This window comes from Teleopsis dalmanni, chromosome 1 (assembly GCF_002237135.1).
Source record: "Teleopsis dalmanni isolate 2A chromosome 1, ASM223713v2, whole genome shotgun sequence".
In the NCBI taxonomy this organism is placed as follows: Eukaryota; Metazoa; Arthropoda; class Insecta; order Diptera; family Diopsidae; genus Teleopsis; species Teleopsis dalmanni.
In genome coordinates, this window is record NC_051846.1 from 48,239,596 (window position 1) to 48,258,789 (window position 19,194).

The 19,194-nt window shown below is 29.1% G+C and overlaps 1 long non-coding RNA gene across 1 annotated transcript; it reads left to right on the top strand.

The window, feature by feature from the left end:
* Positions 1-3,058: 3,058 nt before the first annotated feature.
* Positions 3,059-4,926, top strand: LOC119672926. The gene is made up of 6 exons (XR_005251971.1): positions 3,059-3,280; positions 3,345-3,852; positions 3,914-4,031; positions 4,104-4,294; positions 4,347-4,456; positions 4,508-4,926. It is a non-coding gene; the product is annotated as an uncharacterized LOC119672926 (long non-coding RNA).
* The last annotated feature ends 14,268 nt before the right edge of the window (positions 4,927-19,194 follow it).

Consider the following 19,194-nt stretch of genomic DNA (forward strand, 5'->3'; position numbering starts at 1 on the left):
AATACAGCAGCCGCTGCGTTGGTTGGATTTCAATGCAAAACTTTGACCGTGACCTTCCTCTGCGTACACTAATTAAGTATTTAAAATTTAAACCCTTTTTGTCCAAGCATAAATAGCACAAAAGCTAAGCTTTGAAGCAATTAAAAATTTTCATCAAAAAATATGTAAATATTTAGTAATGTTTTTTCTTTTGCAGAAACTTAAAAGGAAATCCCTAAAACCATGACCATACGCAATAAATTCTTCTCAAATTGGAATGAAATCTCAACATCTGCTAATTGTTGCCTTTATGTATGTGGATACATAAAAGTATCTATACTCGTATATGGAGAATTGGTGTATGGATGTACGAATAAAGAGTGTGAATATGTAAATAGCAGGTGTTGTTTTAATAGCACAGTTTTATTATGAATTGTGTAGTTGCAACTCGTCTAGACCAACATATTTCCTGTTGCATGGCACATGAAAAAGCGTTCCCCAGGACTTTATTTTATCTGATGTGATTGCTTTTTGGTCGAAAATAACAATAAAAATAACAAATACAATCAACAACAAAATAAAGGACAACATATTAAATGGTAACAGCAACAGCAACAACAACAACCACAACAACAACAACAACAGCAACAAACAAACAAATCAACGACAACTCAGCATATATGGTATGGCATCGCTAGTCAGTGTTGGAGTAACAATGCAAAAATGCTGCTGAAATATGTATTTTCACATGGATTTCGATACTGAAAACCTGAAATGGAGCGCAGTTCAGCGTTGCAGTACTTAACTCAGCTTAACTGTTGGTCAACCACACATCTGGTTTATCCTTTGTCCTTCACATTGACACATTTATGCCGCACATAAATGCAATAATGAATTTTAGTGATTGTCCAATTGTGTGAATATATCTCACGAATTTATTGGTTACTGACTCTTCCCAACTGGAAATTATTTTAAGCCGAGATGGCAACGTAGTAAACAACGTACTTTTATTTAATAGGAATTGCAGGTCTTTTTTATAAAAATTGCAATTTTCTACTCATATATATATTTTGTATTTGAACACAAGAAAATATATTTAATACTAAAGCGGAAATAAAATATTTGAAACTTTTAATATATATTAAATATATTTGTAATTAGAATATCATATATACTAACAAAGAACCTGGAACTTGAGCATTGATAGTTCGTGTTGTATGGTCAGCCAAACTTCAATAAATTAACTAAAATTTTTGTTGTTGTCTATTCGTTTCTATTCAAATTCTTCTAACTTTTAAATAGTTTATTTTTGTCATAATAAGTGTCACTTTCGACAATAAAAATTAACATTAAATATATTTTTATTTTTTGACTTTTAAAATTAAAAAGTTGTAGTTACTTTTAAAATATCACTGAGGAGTTTACATTTTCTTTAGTAATCATTTTTCCACCTTATCTAAAGTGATTAGAAAGCAACTTTTCGAATGCATTGTTATCTTGTCTCATGAGGATCTTCATAGGTTAGCTTTAAAAAAACATTATGATTACAAGACTTAAAAAGATTTATCAGCTCATTCTAAAGAAATGGAATATAATATATGTGAGATAATTGATGTCTATATATAATCCTTTTCATACTTATAGCAGAGAGATTCTTGTAGTAATTTTCGATTTTAGCAAAAATGTATTTTTTACAATGAATATATTTAAAAATTCATATATTTGATGTGAATATGTAGATAGCTTTGGTGCCAACATAGAAAGTAACACTTTTAAATATTTTACAGTGGTTCACTTTTGGACATAATCGTTCCCCTAATTCGATACACTTTGCCAATATCTTAAAGATCTCTAATTAGTATACTGGGTTAAGTTGGCTCCGAGTATGCCTCCGAGTGGAAGTGCTGACAATTGGCAGCACGCGCATTCCGAACCAAACCTAAGTTGGCTATAATTTTTAATTAATTTTAACGGTGGCTAACACCTAAGTCTTTGTATAAAATTTGGTAAAAACTTTGTTAGTCTCTGAAGATCAGTATTTTTGAATCTTCTGAAAGTTGTTGCATTCTACAAACTCGATTTTGATTTACGGATTGTGTCAGTAGCATCGCCTCAAAAACTGTACTGCCCACCAATTTTCAGTGATAACTATATACTCGTATATAGAAGTTTACTCTATATATGGAGATTGTTGAGTTTATCGCCAAATGGTCACCGGCTGTGTTTTTCCTAGTAACGATTTTTCCTATAATAAATTTCTTTTTACAAAATAATATTAAATAATTTATTAACTTGTAACTTGTGGGTTAAAGGACACATCGGTATTGAGTAAAACGAGAAGGCAGATAAACTTGCAAAGCAAGGATCAAGCCATAATTTCTGTGGCCCGGAGCCCAGAATACCATTGCGATACAGCATGACGGCAGCCTATGTCTATAAGTGGATAACCTCACTTTCTGTTAATAGATGGAGAGAGTTGAGCACTTGTAGACAGACCAAACTTATGTTACAAAAACCGTGGGCCAGAGAAGCGATAAAGGTGCTTAGCTATTCGCGGAGCACCCTAAGCTGCCTGACTTCACTAATTACTGAACATGGCAACTTCAAGTATCACCTCAAAAAGATAACTCTTGCTGAGGAAGACATTTGCAGTCTATGTCTAGAAGAAAAGGAGACAGCGGTGCATATATTGTGCCAATGTCCAGCACTGGCAAGTAGGAGGAAGACTGTCTTGGGACACCATTGGGTTGGTGACGACTTGGTAGGAAGCCTCAAGCTAAATTAACTGCTTGCATTAACAAAAGATGTAGTTATGCGAACGGAAGCCACTCCAACTTTAACTCAATAACAACATCCGAGAATCGAAGGACGAAAAAGGACCCAAGTCGTTTCGGGGTCTACTTCGACTAATCCTTCACCTCAGTGGGGCCACTTGTTTGACAGTGCGCTGTCCCAACGTCCCACCATATATATATATAACTTGTAAAATTTGTGTATAATAAATTTATTAAAGTTACCTTTGCTTTTTTCAAATATGAAATAAAAAAGCATATTCCAAATTGATTCAGAAAAAAATTTTATAAAAAATTTCGGTTTGAAAAGTTTGTGTCGTATTCGTTCACAAAATTATTTTGTTTAGGCCTAAATTGAATAAATTTTTGTTTCGTTGCCGCCTCAAATTTATCCAGAAGGCTTCAAAATTATTAAAATGCATATAATTTAAATGTGAAAATTATAAATATTTTCGCACTTTTGCTTGAGGCTGCAATTCAAAGCTAAAAGGGCGACTCCTTACAAAAAGGTAAGTAGTTTGATTAAAAATAAACGATTTGCGAAAACGAAGTAAAAATTCTTTATTATTGAAGAAGTAAAGATTCCACGGAACACTCGCAGCAGCTCCTTCGTGGTACCATCTTCGATATCGCTTTTAACAAATTTTTACAAAGTTAAGCAAAAAGATGGGTTGCTATCCTAGCTGTTATTCTTGCTCTTATCCATGTGGCTATCCTTGCGGTTATCCTAGCCCATATTGTTCACCTTGTTCTATATCATATTGTTCACCTTGTTATCCATCCTGTTATACATCATACGGTTGCTGTTCTCCATGTGGGTATTACTGTGGATGTTAAGAGGGAATAATGGATATCAAAAAGTAACGGAAACAATAAAAATGGAATAACACATTTCTTTTACATAATGATTTCTTGCGAGTTTCGAAGGTGATTGAATTTTAATTCCTGTACAATTTGAAGTGAGTTCTCGAGTTATGAAAGCAGATACACCTTAGCGATTTTTATATAAGGAGTGAATAGTAAACCGTTTTGCAAGCAATAGTCAAGTACGTCATATGTTGTGGTTGTTTGCAGAATATATGTAAGTATGTTTCCTATTGCATATTTGTATTTTAAATTAAAATATTAACTTTTATTGTCAGAGTAACCGCATCATTATAGACATTATTTGATAGGATGTAAATAGTGTGTATCCCTATATTTTTGGCTTTCTAAATGGAAGAACAGTTAATCAAATACTGGGTCTGATTGGCAATGAAGGTATTGATGCTATAATAAATTTCAATCATTGTAGTCGAAATTTTAATTTGTTTTTTCATTTGTTTTATAAAGTACGCATTCCACCGAAAAGCTGTATTAAGGTAAAAATTGCAGACAGAAGACTAGGAGCATACTGGTATACTGGCAATATAGCACCGTTGCCGGTACGGTATATGTTAACTTGCAAAAATTGCTCTTTGATGTTGACGTCTCTGTCTTAGCAGCATGTTACCATAAATACTTACCAATATTGTCGGAAATTGGTAACATAATTATACAAATCAAAGTGCAGCTAATAAAATATTATTATTTTAGAAATCTGAATGCACTTGCACTGGCTTTCGGACTTATAACAATGATGCCAATATACTTATAAAGTAACACAAATGTATGATGTATCGCTACAGCCCATACTCTTATCCAAGGTTTGGAAGAAATTTAAAATGAAGACCTGCATTCAACATATGATTTTCTAGATTATTGCTTACAATATGGCTTTACAACAATTGACATAGCGCCTGGCACCATTAATTGTCGCCGCCTTTAGCATTATTGCAGTCTCAAGCACTGCGCTAACTGTTGCTGCATTCGTCAATGACTTTGTTGTGAAAATCAATTGCTCAAGATCAATATGCGATTGAATACCATGTTGTGGCACACAAAGTCAAACTTAGACTGAATCTGACTGTCGGAGACAAATCAACGGAGGTGGCTCGCAAATCCAGAGTCAAATCCAGAATACAGTTCCAGCATTCACAAAACTACAGTGCAGTGGCGTAGTTATACATTTAAACCGTTCCAATGGCACTTTCACCTGCCAGATTTTTTTATTATATGTTGAATTTCTTTATTTTTGGACTTGTACATTATTTTAAATAGCCCTAGATAAATAAATATTATCAGAACCAATACGAACAAACAACAAAAAAAAAAAATTCCAATGTCATTTACTTAATTATTATGTTACTTATGTTAGATATGGAAAATGTCGTTATCACTAAGTTCGCTTAGTAGTGGTAAACATCTATAGTCCTAAATGGTGAACATCTATCATATCAAGGCAAAATATAAAATAAAGAAGTTGAAGTGACAAAAACATTTCAATGTTATAAGATAGGGCAAGTAAAATATAAGAACTAGGAAAGATTTGATCATAATCTTTATCCTGATTTTAGTTGTGGAAGTAAAACTGGTTCCAAATGCATGAGCTAGTATATAATTGTAGACAATAGAAGCCTTGAGCGAAGGCAATAGGTACGAATAAATTTTAACATTCCTGTTCCAAAGTTTGACATTTTCTATCATGACATGCTAGAAGAATAAGAATAATTCTGGTTGGTTTTACTTGATTGCGTGGTTCAAGTGGACAAATTAACTGTTGCACCAGACTAGAGCAGGTCATAATGGACATTTTCTTTTTAATCGCACAAAACACTCAACATAACCGTTTTTCACAAGCCTCGGAGGCGTTTGTAGAGGGTTAGCGACTTTTGATCATAATCGCTTTCGCGCATTACACTGATAGTAATTCGTTTAATCGATTTATTTAAGTTAATTTATGCGATGTTGCGTAGTGCACTCTTTTTAAATATGGTAATTCCAAACTGTCAAGCGATTGATGTTTAGTCGATCCACTATCGTTTGACAACTTGTGTGTCAGTTTTGCTTCACCAGTTGCAAAACTTTGAGGTCCATTGTAGTGACAGGCTGAGCAGGGCAAAATGCATCTTCAATATCAAAATTTCAGGAATGCTATTTAGCACTCTACTTCCGGTAAAAATTTGATGATCGTTCAGAGCATTTTCATTTTTGCTGCATTTTCATCATTTTTATAGTAATAGAGCATATTTATAAAGTTATATGTGTACTAGATTCTAGATTTGAACTAGATCTTTATTAAATAACCACTCACACTTTATTCGAGGGACTATAAATTTATTAATTACTTAATCACTTAATGAAGTTAATGAAAAAAGACCTCAATTTTTAAAACAGGCTTTAATGTATAAAAACAAAAAAGAACATAATCTTTCAAATATTTCAGATATAAAAGGAATGCAGGCAATAATTGTCGTTGACAGCTTAAGAATATAGAACAATATACCAATAAAGTAATTGATTTTAGGTACTTAAATAAGAAAATAAAAAACTACTTTATTATTGACATTCATAAAGACGACTTCTTCTACTGCAATCAAATGCAAAACCTATTAACTTTGTTTCGACGGCGAATAATTAAAAGTTGCAAACGCAGCTCCACCTTTATTTTCCGTATTAATGCCAATAGGACTGTACATTAAAACAAAAAAAAAAGACGTTTTTCTGAAAAGCACTTTGCGTTGCTCCGCCCATTTATTAAGAAAAAATGTATATTAAAGTAATTTCATGCTCAGATAATTGTGGCACTGCGAGATACAAATGGAGTGGGCTTTAATATTGTCACTTATTGTTAATAACTTAGTTAATTGCTTTAATATATATTATAATACCTGTATATTTAAAAAAAACCTTTTATATGAGTACACATACGAGGGGTGTTAGCTGAGTTTAATTGCTTTAATATTGTTATAGAATTTAATAGTTTTTGTCGTAAAGTGTAGTTTTGGTAATTTAGATAAAATAATAAAAAATTCTAAAAACAATCAAATAATTATGATACTATAATTATACAGCTAAAAAAAAATATAGTGGAAAGCATAGTTAATTATTTAAAATGAAGTTAAATTTGAAACTGAAGCTGAATGGTGAATATTTTATTCCATTACAGTCAAAATTTGAGTCAAAATTACAGTCAAAATTTGAATGCTTGACTTTTCGGTAGAATATGTTCTGATGTTTCCTTCTCCTCATGGCAGGGTTAACAGGATTTACTTTCTACCGCATCTATGTTCTTCATGTGGTAATTGAGTCTACAGTGTAATGTAAGAAGTTCAGTATAGATGTGTTTAGGATCAATGAATTTTCTTGACTGCCGCATGCTTGTTTGGGCTCTTCAGTCATCAAGTAGATTTTGTTTTTCTCGTTCACATAATAAGTTACTTGTGAAGCTATTTGTTACCTGTCAAAAGTTTCTGGATCAATGAAAGGAGTATAGCACCCTTCTTTGCTAATGAGTCTGCTATTTCATTGCCCTTATGCCCTTCATGGTCCAGTATCCAGACAAGAGTAATATAGTTCCTCGATGCTAGAGTATTAAGAAATTGAAAGAAATTGAAATTTTAATGAAGAGTTTCTGGTTTTCCTAATATAAACTATTTCTAATAGAGAAGATTTTAAAAAGTAGTGATTTCAAAAACTTGTTTATTACTTTTAATTAGCTGAATTTTTGACTGACCATACAGCTGTTTCAAGTATTGTCTAAAACCCATCATCAGTGGTCTTGGAATTATTTCTTATATTTAATTATTCTTAAATAATTTTTTGTAACTGAAGGTACCAAGGTTGAACTTATACCCTACTGTCTCGAGTATAAATATATGTATATACATAATTATTTAAAAAGTATTTAGCATACATTCCTCGTATGGTGAAAAAAATTAATATACATACGCTATTTAAAAAATGCAAAAAAATTAAAATATATTTTTTTAGTAACAAAAATATATTTGTTAACAAACTTGTGCATAAAAACAAATGTTTATAAACATTTTTGCATACTTTATTAAATTTATCCAAACATTAATAACTGACAGATTCGAGCAAGAAAAAACGAGATATTTGCTTTGCGCAAATTAGAATTTCTTTGGCATAATCTTTGCATAAAGTGCAACTGATAGATTTGCAATTGCATTGCAATTGCGTTCGAATATTGCATTAAGCATTCCGCTGCATTGTTGTACGTCACTAAATCATATCAGCAGCAACAATTTATTGTATGCATGCAATATTTTGCATACAACACAATTGAAATGCAAAGCCTTTATATATGAGCACGACAACAATAAAATTCATTATTTTTATTGCTGTCATTATTGTTAAGTTGTTTTGGTTATTGTTGTGGCTTTTGTTGCTGCTATTGCTGTTGTTGCTGAGTTTATTGTTGGCAACATATTTTATCATTCATTTTTCATTATTTATTTTTATCAACTACAGATTTCGAGGAATGTTAATAAATAATCCAAGCACATGTAGCAAGTGCCCATGTGCAGATATCTTGTACACATTGCAGATTTCGAAGTACCTTACATATAATGCAATTTTGATAGTAAGAATAAAAATTAACTTCAAAACGAATATAATATAAATTTTACTGTTATACAAATGTAACAATAAGGCGGACAAACAACATGATTTTACTCCTACCAATTGTAAAAGGCTGTCAAGTTGGCAACGGCGAGTTGCAAATAACTTAACAGCAACTGGCAATTGGCAATTGGCAACGGGCCTGCATTAAGAGCATTTAATTCAACGCCAATAAAATTAAACATACCAAACTTTTCAATAATTAATTGGCAATAAAATCAATTATTAGCAAAGACAGCTTTTGATATATTTTATTATGCATCTGAATATCTTTGGACATGTATAAGTAATATTGCAATCACATGCGAATTCGATACTTGCACGCGCCTGAATATCTCGTATGTCGCCACAATGCCATTTTAACTTAATTTGTCAAGACACATGAGAAACGCACGGCTCAGAACTGCCCACATCGAATTGTAATTTCGTACCAGGTAATTTCATTTGTGATAAAATCCATTTCGTCATTTTCATATAGTTTTTTATTAAAAAAATTAATATTTAAATAAATAAATCAATAATATAACCAAAAATTATTAATTTAACTATGAAAACTAAAGAGATTGGTCATGCCGGTGTTGGGGGCTTCATATATTAATTTAATATTTTTTAAATTCATTTAATATTATTTTAATATTTATTTAATATATCTTTAATATTTATTTAATATTTCTTAATTTTATTTAATATTTATTTAATATTTATTTCATACTTGTTTTATATTTATTAAGTAATTATTTAATATTTGTTTAAAAATATTTAATTTTTATAAATATTCGTTTAAAAATCTTTAATATTTATTAAATATTTATTAAATATTGATTAATTGGTATTTAATATTTATTAAATATTTATTTAATTTTTATTATTTATTTATTAATATTTATTATTATTTTATATTTATTTAACATTTATTAAGTAATTATTTAACATTTATTAAATATTTATTTAATTTTAATTATTAATAAAATATTTAAAAAAAAATACTAATTTAGTATTTATTTAATCTTTATTAAAAATTTATTTAATATTTATTCAATATTTATTAAATATTTATTAAGGATTTTTTGAATATTTATTAAAATATTTATAAAATTTTTAACCAATACTAATAAAATATTAAATCAATACTAATAAAATATTAAATGAATACTAATAAAATATTTGTTTAATATTTGTTAGTATATGTTTTTGTTTACTATTTATTTAAAATATTTATTATTTATCTGCTAATTATTTAACATTTATTTACTATTTATTTAAAATTTATTTAATAATTAAAATAGACACCTATGAGTTATTATAAATAATTATTTACTATTCTTATGTTTGGGAGATGTTGCACTGCAACCTAGAGATTTATTGCGCCTACATTATGGATTCAGAGTATATTTTTTAAGTTCATCTTTCTCTATAAACTGTAATATTCAACCTACGCTACAGAGTTTTATTTCTTTATCCCATAAGAGATGTCCACCTACGTACTTTTTCAGCATATGTAGTAAATAAGAATTTATTTACTCTAATAAAAATTTTTTTTTTCGAAAATACAAAACGTTGTTATAACTGCAGGATATAACAACTTCAAATTAAAAAAATTTCCGCATTAATAATCTGATTTTGTTAAAATGTTTTATATATATTTTTTTAATTAAATTAAGTATTTTTATTTCCTTTATATCTCTGTAAATGAAGAGTAGGTACATTTGACCTGTCAAGCTGGAAACGTGATGATGCAGATGTAAGTAACTACAAACCACATGACATATTCAGAAAGGAACTTTGATATATGATACATACGAGTAGGACAATCTATTTTTGTGTTACTTTTTAGATAGTTATTTTTTGTGGTGAAAATAAAAGACGGTGAATGCTAGTAAATATTTTAGTGATTAGAGTAAAAATATAACAATAGTAATAAATAGTAAATAACGAATTAAAATAAATAAAGGTATGATATGAATATAATAACTAATCGACACACCGCTTTAATTTTGTATACAAAACACTTTTCATCATAGTGTAGTGAAAAGCACTAAGTACTTGAGCTTTGAAATTTGTCAAGATTTGCCTCGAATAGTAAAAAGATTTTTACTTAATAAAAATCTTAACATAATTGTCAATACTTGACAAATTTGTCACAGAATAGGGGGGTTAATATATAAGTATCGATTAAGAATATAAGACGTATTGGGAATTATTGAATAAATTTCAAAAATATCATCAATCTATTAAAATTTATTCTGTCAGCTTTAAAGTAGAGGTCAGCGATTGCAAACAATAATGCCAAGGTTACACCCCACTCACTTACATATTTTTCGAAGGATGATTTCCGTATGGCCTTCAAATTCTTCGAGTTGGGTTTGATGGCTACATAAGACTCGACACACAATCCTTCAAGTGTTTGATGTTAGCTACGTGATCAGGAAAAAGTAACTTGTGGCGATTTTAGGTGAGTATCGTGCTTGGTCAGTCAAATTAATTCTGTTATTTGCCTAAAAATATTGTACATTTATGCTCGTGTATTGCAAAAATAGCTCATGCAACTACAGTGGTTATCAGATTGCATCCATCAAAATATAGTACGGTGCTAACAACTTATAACTTTTGACAGTAACTTTTTGCGGGTCTTACATATTAAACATTTTATTCATATATTTTTTAGATAGAATGTCCATATAACATGTAATATTAAATATATGATGCAGAACTTGTTTTTAAATTTTCAAATAACGTCATCAACAAACTATTTATGTAAAATATTTTATATATCAAACATAAAGCATAAAACTTATGTACTAATATTGCTAAAATTTTTCACACAAAGACCTCAACCTTTACACATTTCATTTATTACATCCATTCAGATATGGCCACAAAAAGCCTACCGACTAAAGGAAAAAATATCCTGAAAAGCAACTAAATTTCAGTTCGTAATTAACTGCGACGATGAGTTTTGCATGAAGGCTCAAAAGAATATTTTTTATGCTTTTTGCTACTTTTTCTCATTTTTTCGTACATTTTTGTGCCTTTTCTTTGGATTTTTACAGTTTTTATTCCCATTTTGAGCTGGTGATGTAAAGAATACCACAGCATGGGAGTTGAACAGAGATCCTTGTTATTTTCAAGCACAGTTTGTCAACAGGAAGTGTATAAAAAAGGAAGAAAAATGAGAACAACAAAAATGAAATTTAAAGAAAAAGCTGTTCCGAAAAGGTGAAAAAGAAAGCAAAGACAGAAGGAATGGAACTTAAGTGAACATTGTAATAGAGGAAACGCAGCCATCTGCACGGATCGTAATTTGTAATTGAAAAAATTTTCCTCTGAGAAATTACGTTTTTTTTTGCCAGTAAACTAACAATTTTTCACTTTTTTGTCTAACTTCCACTGTTAGTAACATCAGCACATTCAACGCAGTGAAAATATTAAGCAAATTTAATAAGAAACCCCTTGGGGAATATTTTACACTGGTTAGTAGTTACTTAGAGGCATAAGGATTGTCTGATTACAATGACGTGGTTATATAGTTAAGATTTAAATTATTAATAATTAAATGAGTTTACGTATATTAAGGGGAATGGAGAACAGTTTCAAAATGGAAAATTTTTTTTTTTCATAAAGTAAATCTGAGTAAATTACATATTTTTATATAATAAATCTAAATAAAAAAATTTATTAAAGTGATTAAAGTTAGATTTATCAACTTTAAGGTTTTAAATTTCAAAAAAAAAGATTTCAGCTTAGAAACCTTTTAGGATTCTTTCCATTTATCATTCTAATAATAAGAGTATAAAACAAGAAATAAATACATCGACTGTTCGCTTAATTCATAATCAAATTTTCTTTAAGGATACTAAACTAAAGTTCGGTTAACACTTACATTTTCTATATTAAGAATTAAATAATTAAAATTCGTTTTCTTAGTACACAAAATTGTATTCTTACCTACCCTTGTATTCTTACCCTTTTGCTAGATCTGTCCTAACAACCATATCGTATATATCGTTACTATGTATTGTAGCGGTAACCAGAATTGTGTTAAGGAGCACATATACCACAAAATTTTTTTTCCGCCGTACTTTTACCGTTTTTACTTGTAATTTAAATTGAGAAAGAAAGATCTATCTCTTATTTCTCAATTTTATTCAATAAACAGGATGTGTTATCTGCTATCTCCATACGTTTTGACCTCTATACGTGGTCTGGATCTCTTTCGAGGAGAATGTATAAAGAATGTAGAGCGGCGACTTGTAAATTGTAAAGTGGACAAGCTAGTCGGAAGGGATGCTTTAGGACTTCACTCGGAATATCTAAATAATCAGGGCATATCGTTAATATTATGCAAACTTTTACTATTATACAATATATATATGTTATATATATTAATTAAGCTCCAATTCTTTTTGGTTTTACATATTATTGCCATATTAGAAGAATTTTTTTATCCCATAACGCTAGAAAGTTTTCAAATACTAAAAATCCGTAACGAATTCTTAATATTAAGCGTATATTTCCGAAAGTTTCTCAAAGTATATTTCCTTTAAAATTCAGCATTAATTTAAAAATAACAAGCACCTTCACTTTCTTTAGTGTTACAAAGTGAGCTTTAGAGTATATTGAATTTGTGCAAAGATCGGGTTTACGTTTAAAAAGATCTCTTGGAATTTAGCGAACATTGAAACTTCATCAGCATTGCAGTAATAGTTAAGGTATTTGTATGCTTTAAGTGTTGATTTTTGTCAAGCATTCCCAATACTTTATGTTAACATTGTGCTAGATACATTTTTCTACAGGCTTTTTCGATTTTATTATGAATCCTTTATTACAAGAGTTTCCAAATAGTGTTATTATCGATTGTCAGTGATTAAATATGTTTTGGTAAGTCTGCTTACAATAAAAATGTAATAATTAATTTGTATAACCAATCGTTTGTCATCTTAAAGACTTTTAATGCGAATTCAAAATATATATTTTCATATTTGCTCACTTATTTTTCGTTTCTCTATACCATAGTTGTTCTTCGCTAGTACATTTTCCTTGAAAGTGTCATTCTTTCTATCTATTTTTATTCATTTATAATCGGATTTTTATATATTAATGAATTGTTGATTGCTTTATGCTTGCTTGCGTCTAGTTGTCCTTGGTTGCGTCTAGTACATTTTCCTTAGAAAGCACCATTCTTATATATCTTATTTTACCTATTTCTATTTATTATTGGATTTTATACTATGTTCAGACAGCTAAACTTCCTTAATTTCGTTAAAATGAAATTAACTTAATTTCGAGAGTGTTCATACTGCCCCAAATTAAGGAAATTATATGTTTTTTGTTTACAAACCGAATGTTAAAAATTACATGCTCCAAACGCCATTTGTATCTGAAAAAGTTTAAAAGTTGATATTATAACAATAATGAATGACATTCAGTAGTTTTATTAGCTTTAGTGAATTTAAGGTATGTGGATTATTATTTTTTACTCTATTTTAAATTAATAACAGTTACAGTTGTTTCTCTATTTTCAAATTTAAAATTTTGCACTACTTTCAAAATGTTTTCCTGGTTTTATTTAAGTCAACTGTCACTGACATTTATTTAAAAAAAAATGTCACTTTTTCGTTATCTCAATTTTTCTTTTGCTTGAAATTTATCTTACGTATAGTTGCATTTGAAATATCACTTAATTTCAGTTTTTGTTTCAACGAAATTAAGGACATTTTCCTTAATTTTGTTCTAACCTTAAAACTGAATTTTGTACGTAAAAAACAACTTAATTTCGCTGAAACGAAGATGAAATTAAGATTTTTGCGAAATTAAGATGTGTCTGAACATAGTATTAATCTATTAGATTTAGTGATTAATTACTTGCTCACTTAGTTGGCCTCTCCATCAAAATTGTCCTTGGAGGCGTTCAGTACATTTTTGTTAAAAAGTACCACTTTTTTCTGTTTATTTATTATGGGTTTTTAATATATTAGTAAATTTAATAATTTTTCAACGTAAGATGAATATAAAGATATTTCATCTGTCAATGCTAAAAGTATATACGAAGACGGGGTACACCTCATTAGTTAATTTGTAATATTCTAAATCAAAATTTAACATTTTCATAATTAAAAAAATGTGGCAATCAAGATGTGTTTATGTATGTATGCATAATTAATTATAAGTAAAATGATCTTAGTGCCTTTCCACCATTACGGCGTTCAAAGACATTTTTCATATCTTAGAACCGGCAAAGGCAATGTCTCCTCACTCCTTCTACATATTTCAACAATTTTTTCTTTCTACAGCAACAGTCTAAAGGATTTTTGCCTTAAGAATTTTTTGCTCCTTTTGATGGAGTTTTTGTTTTTCATTTTGCATTTTGCATTTCATTTACTTTATTTGCTGTACGTGTTCAAATGAATAACCATAATAATTAAGAAATATTATGAAAAATGCGCGCAAATTGAGGAAATGAAATTTTCCAGATTTTTTACTCTTGTTAATTTAGTAAATTTTTGCATGGGGCGCTGCGGTTTCTGTGGTTCGTTTCATTAAAAAAAGAAATAAAAATAAAAAAAAATCAAATACAAAAGCAAAATGGCAGCTATAATGTCAGTTCACTTGCCGTGATGGCGGTCAGTTTTTCTAGTACATATTTACATAGATATATATGTATATATAAACGTTTACTGCTATATACATTCATATACATATTTTTCTTTTCATTACAGTGCCATAAACTCCTGGAACTCTTATTTTTTTTAATTTTTTTATTTTTTGATTTTTTATGTATTGAACTTCCGCTCGGTTGGTTGGTTGAACTATGAAGTATTCAAATTTACTGTTGCTGCATGCCATTCAAAAAGTTTCGTTCAAAACTTAAGGTATAAAAATAATTATTTGCTAAAAGGCTTTATTGCATTTGCGGTCATTTTCAGAATTTTTCTTTAATTAAAAATGAAAGGTAATTGATGTAATTTTTAATGTCCTTTGTGTTTATATTCAATATTATAAAGGTATTTGAAGCTTATGGCTTTTGAGGTTTGTTCATAATTAAAAAATTAAAAAACTTAATTGTTATTGCTTTTAAATTATTTATTTTCTAAGCAATAATATTATATCCATCAAAATTGTAAAAATATTTGTATAAAAAATTTCAATAAACTTAAAGAGTATATCTATTTAGTAGTCAATTATAGATGAACAAGTGTTACTTACTTAAGAAATTTTAAAATAACTATGTATGTATTGGCGTTACAGGAACTCTTGGCACGGACCCTTGGGACAGACTCTTGGACGCCCTAAATGTGATGCTACGTTAACTATGTTTTATGTCTGTGTAATTTCTTTATTCAAATCAAATTATTATTTCTTTATTGAAATCTTTATTTATTAAAATCAGTTATTATTATTTCCATTCGTTTTAATCACAATTACAAAACTAGTTCACATTCCTACAAACGTCATGTGTCATCATTTTTTACAGGGTTGCCAATACTATTTATTGATATTAATATTGAAAATATAATTTGTAACAGCGCAAATGGACAGAGCCAGATTCTAGACGTTACTTTAAATTGTTCAAATCAAATTGGATAACATATGATTTAATACTCATGCTTTGAAACAAAATTTTCATACAATGTTTTCGTCAAAAAATGAATGGAAAATGAGAAGATTTCAAGCAAACTACGATGAATCAATTTTCATGGATGGCTCGAAAATGGACTGCGATGTAGGAGCAGAAATTTCTGCATCATTTGCAGATATAAAACACTTCCGAATGAATGAAGTAAAGCAACCGAATGAAGTCACGATATTTCAAGCTGAAGTCTTAGCGATTAGAGAGCCAAGTGGGCTAATTGCAAGTCGCAACAAGAACAGGTGTAGTTTTGCTAATTTTATTGACAGCCCAGCGGTTATTAAAGCCTTTGAATTCATCAAATCAAAGGTAGTTAATGAAATTGTCGAATTAAACTCTATCGTTGATATTACTCTCATCTGGGTTCCGGGTATAGAAATTCTGAAGGGAATGAAATTTCATACGATTTGGCTCGCACTGGTTTCCATAAATGAATTCTCAAAAAAATGATGTACTTCTAAAAGTTCTTATCTCTACTTTTTTAGCTTGCTAATATTTATAATTAGAGGTCAGGTCAGGTGTAATTTTCCAGGTTATATAGCCCTTATACAACAAGACAAGACATTGGGAGTTCATTAAAAGTTACATTGTTTATAAAGCAATGCTTACTATAGTTTCGTCTGGTCAGTGATGTACAAGAACCCACGCAGAGAAGCTACTCATTCCGTTTAATACTTATAGTAGATGTTGTGGCATCTTATAGGAAAAAGAAACAATTATGTATTATTTCTGTGAATGTTCAGGCACTGGCTTTCAGAAAAAATATGTTTTAAGGGATGTAATTCTTTGGCAGTTTGTCAGACTGTTCATCGGTAAGAACGAAGAATCTACGGTAATCGGTAATTAGCTAAATTTGACGAAATACATTTAAATTTTATTTGTGTTTTTAAATCTTAAAGTTTCTCGTGGGGAATGTGGTAGTTAAGCGGCGAAAAATAACTAATTATGATCGGCTAAAAGATAGATTGATTTTGACCTGCAACCAACCATCAATATCATAATACAACTCAATTACCGCATCCATTACATACAAATCATGTACTTCAATAAACATTGTTTTGCTAATAATACCAATCAAAACAAAATAGTTCTCAAAAAGGTTAGATATTTAACACGTATTCAAATAAGTTTCAATCAAAACACAATAAAGGATCAAATATCAATTATTGATCAATAGCAAATATCAAAAATCAGCCACAATTGATCGGAAAATGATCAGCGGTAATATAAATACGGTAAAGAAAATGAGGGGATTGTGATATGATGTGATGTCGAAATAAAAAAAATTACACAAACTGAGGGTAACATTTCTTTTTTCTATTATCATTTTCAGGGATGAACTCTCTGTACTAGTTAGGGTATCAAAAGAGCATACCTATGTTGTTATTCTTATGCAACAAATAATTTCGAAAATAATTGTTTAAAAAGGTTAATAGGCTTAATGTTTTTTTTTTTGGTTATTATTTTAATTTGCTAAGCACTTGAGTTGTCTGTTTTTAAGTCTACCGATATTGAGGTTCTATGAAATAATTTTTTGCATTATTGTACGTGTTGACACTTACCTATTGACTTGTTAACAAAAGCAAAAAATAGACCATTTATATGTCAATATTTTGTCAAAAGTTTTTGCAAAAAATGATAGATACGCGATGAGGAGGGGTGCGTTGTGTGTATGGTGTGACTAATAATGTGATTAAATAACATGAAGTAATTCTCTACTGAAATTGAGATTAATTGACTTAGGAGTTTATTATTTTTGCATATTTTGAGATCACTTGGTGAAAAGTTTTTTTTATAGCTTCATTTATTTTATTAAGTTTTTACAGATATTTAGTATTTTTTAAATCTAATATTTAAAGAAAGTAACATTCGATATTACTTTCAATTGAACTCATTACATATGTATGTTTTTCACAATAGTAATTAAGATTAATTGAAGAATAATTGTGAAAGCAATAAATAACATAGGTATTTATTAATAACTGACAATATTTTGGATTTAATTTTGGTATAACAGTTTATAAACTTATAAACTTTGTTTTAGAGCGTCAAAGAAACTCTAGAACAACTTCTTGATTACAGTGCGGCTTCCACAAACACCATATAATTCTATAACTATATTTCTTTGGAGTTATCAGTTTTAAGGGGCTGAACTTTGTCTATGATTGAGTGACATTTTTTTTAAGATTTACAAGTGACACAACTAACTGAAATAAACATTTTGTCTGTAATTGCCTTTAAGGACTCTTATTTAGTCATTAAAGACAAGGTAGGTACAGCAATTTTGCTCTAACTACTATCCTATAACGATAAGTATTAACGACCATACTGTGTAGAGTTGAGCAGCGCTACACTCTAAAAATTGTGTTTAATGCAAACGAAAAAGAAGTCCACTGTTTTTCGGTTGTAAAACCCGATTATTGAAGTTCACTTACTACAATTAAACACATTTAGTCACTATAATCCTAGAATTCGTTGCTCAAAACGTTTATTTCGTTTACCGAAAATATTCCGCATATTTTGAATAGAATTTCGCTTACCGCTAACGAAAAATTGGTCAACTGTTTTTTGTATGCAATTTTGTTTGAGTGAAATGTAGTAAATTTAAAATAATCGAAGAAACGATTATCTTAAATGATCAAATCGTTGTCTTATAACTTTTCGCAACTGATTTGTATCAAAATTGTTAATCATAAATCGTTAAATAGTATACAGGAAAACATTTTTGAGTGTTGCACTTCTTTTTTAAACGAAATATAATATGAGCTGTGTACTAATATTAGTAAAAGTTAATAACAAATATATATATATATGATATATATATTTTTGGATTATAATGATAAATATATATATTAATATATTTATATTATAATTAAACTAATATATATTATATAATAATATAATTATATAATAATCATTTCATATCATTTGAGGGTAGAGACATTAATAAGATCTATAAATAGATTTAACAGAGGTTTCGTTATTGTAAATAGATCAACATTTTTTGTGAAAAATTATTAATTTTCTATCGCAGTCAGAATTCAAATTTATAACTTATCGTTAGGACAATTTACGACTTTCTGTTTTTTAAAAAAGTGCTTTTGGAGAAAGATCTACGTCTAACAACAATTTATTTACGGTGCATTAAATTTTTAATAGACCAACTAGTTCTAAATGCAAATATGCTTAACATGGGGTATTGGGTATCACAGCATAAAACTATATTAGGTCAGAAAACTATTTATAATTTGCTATTTTTAAGCCAAACAAAATAACAATTTATGTATGGTATTA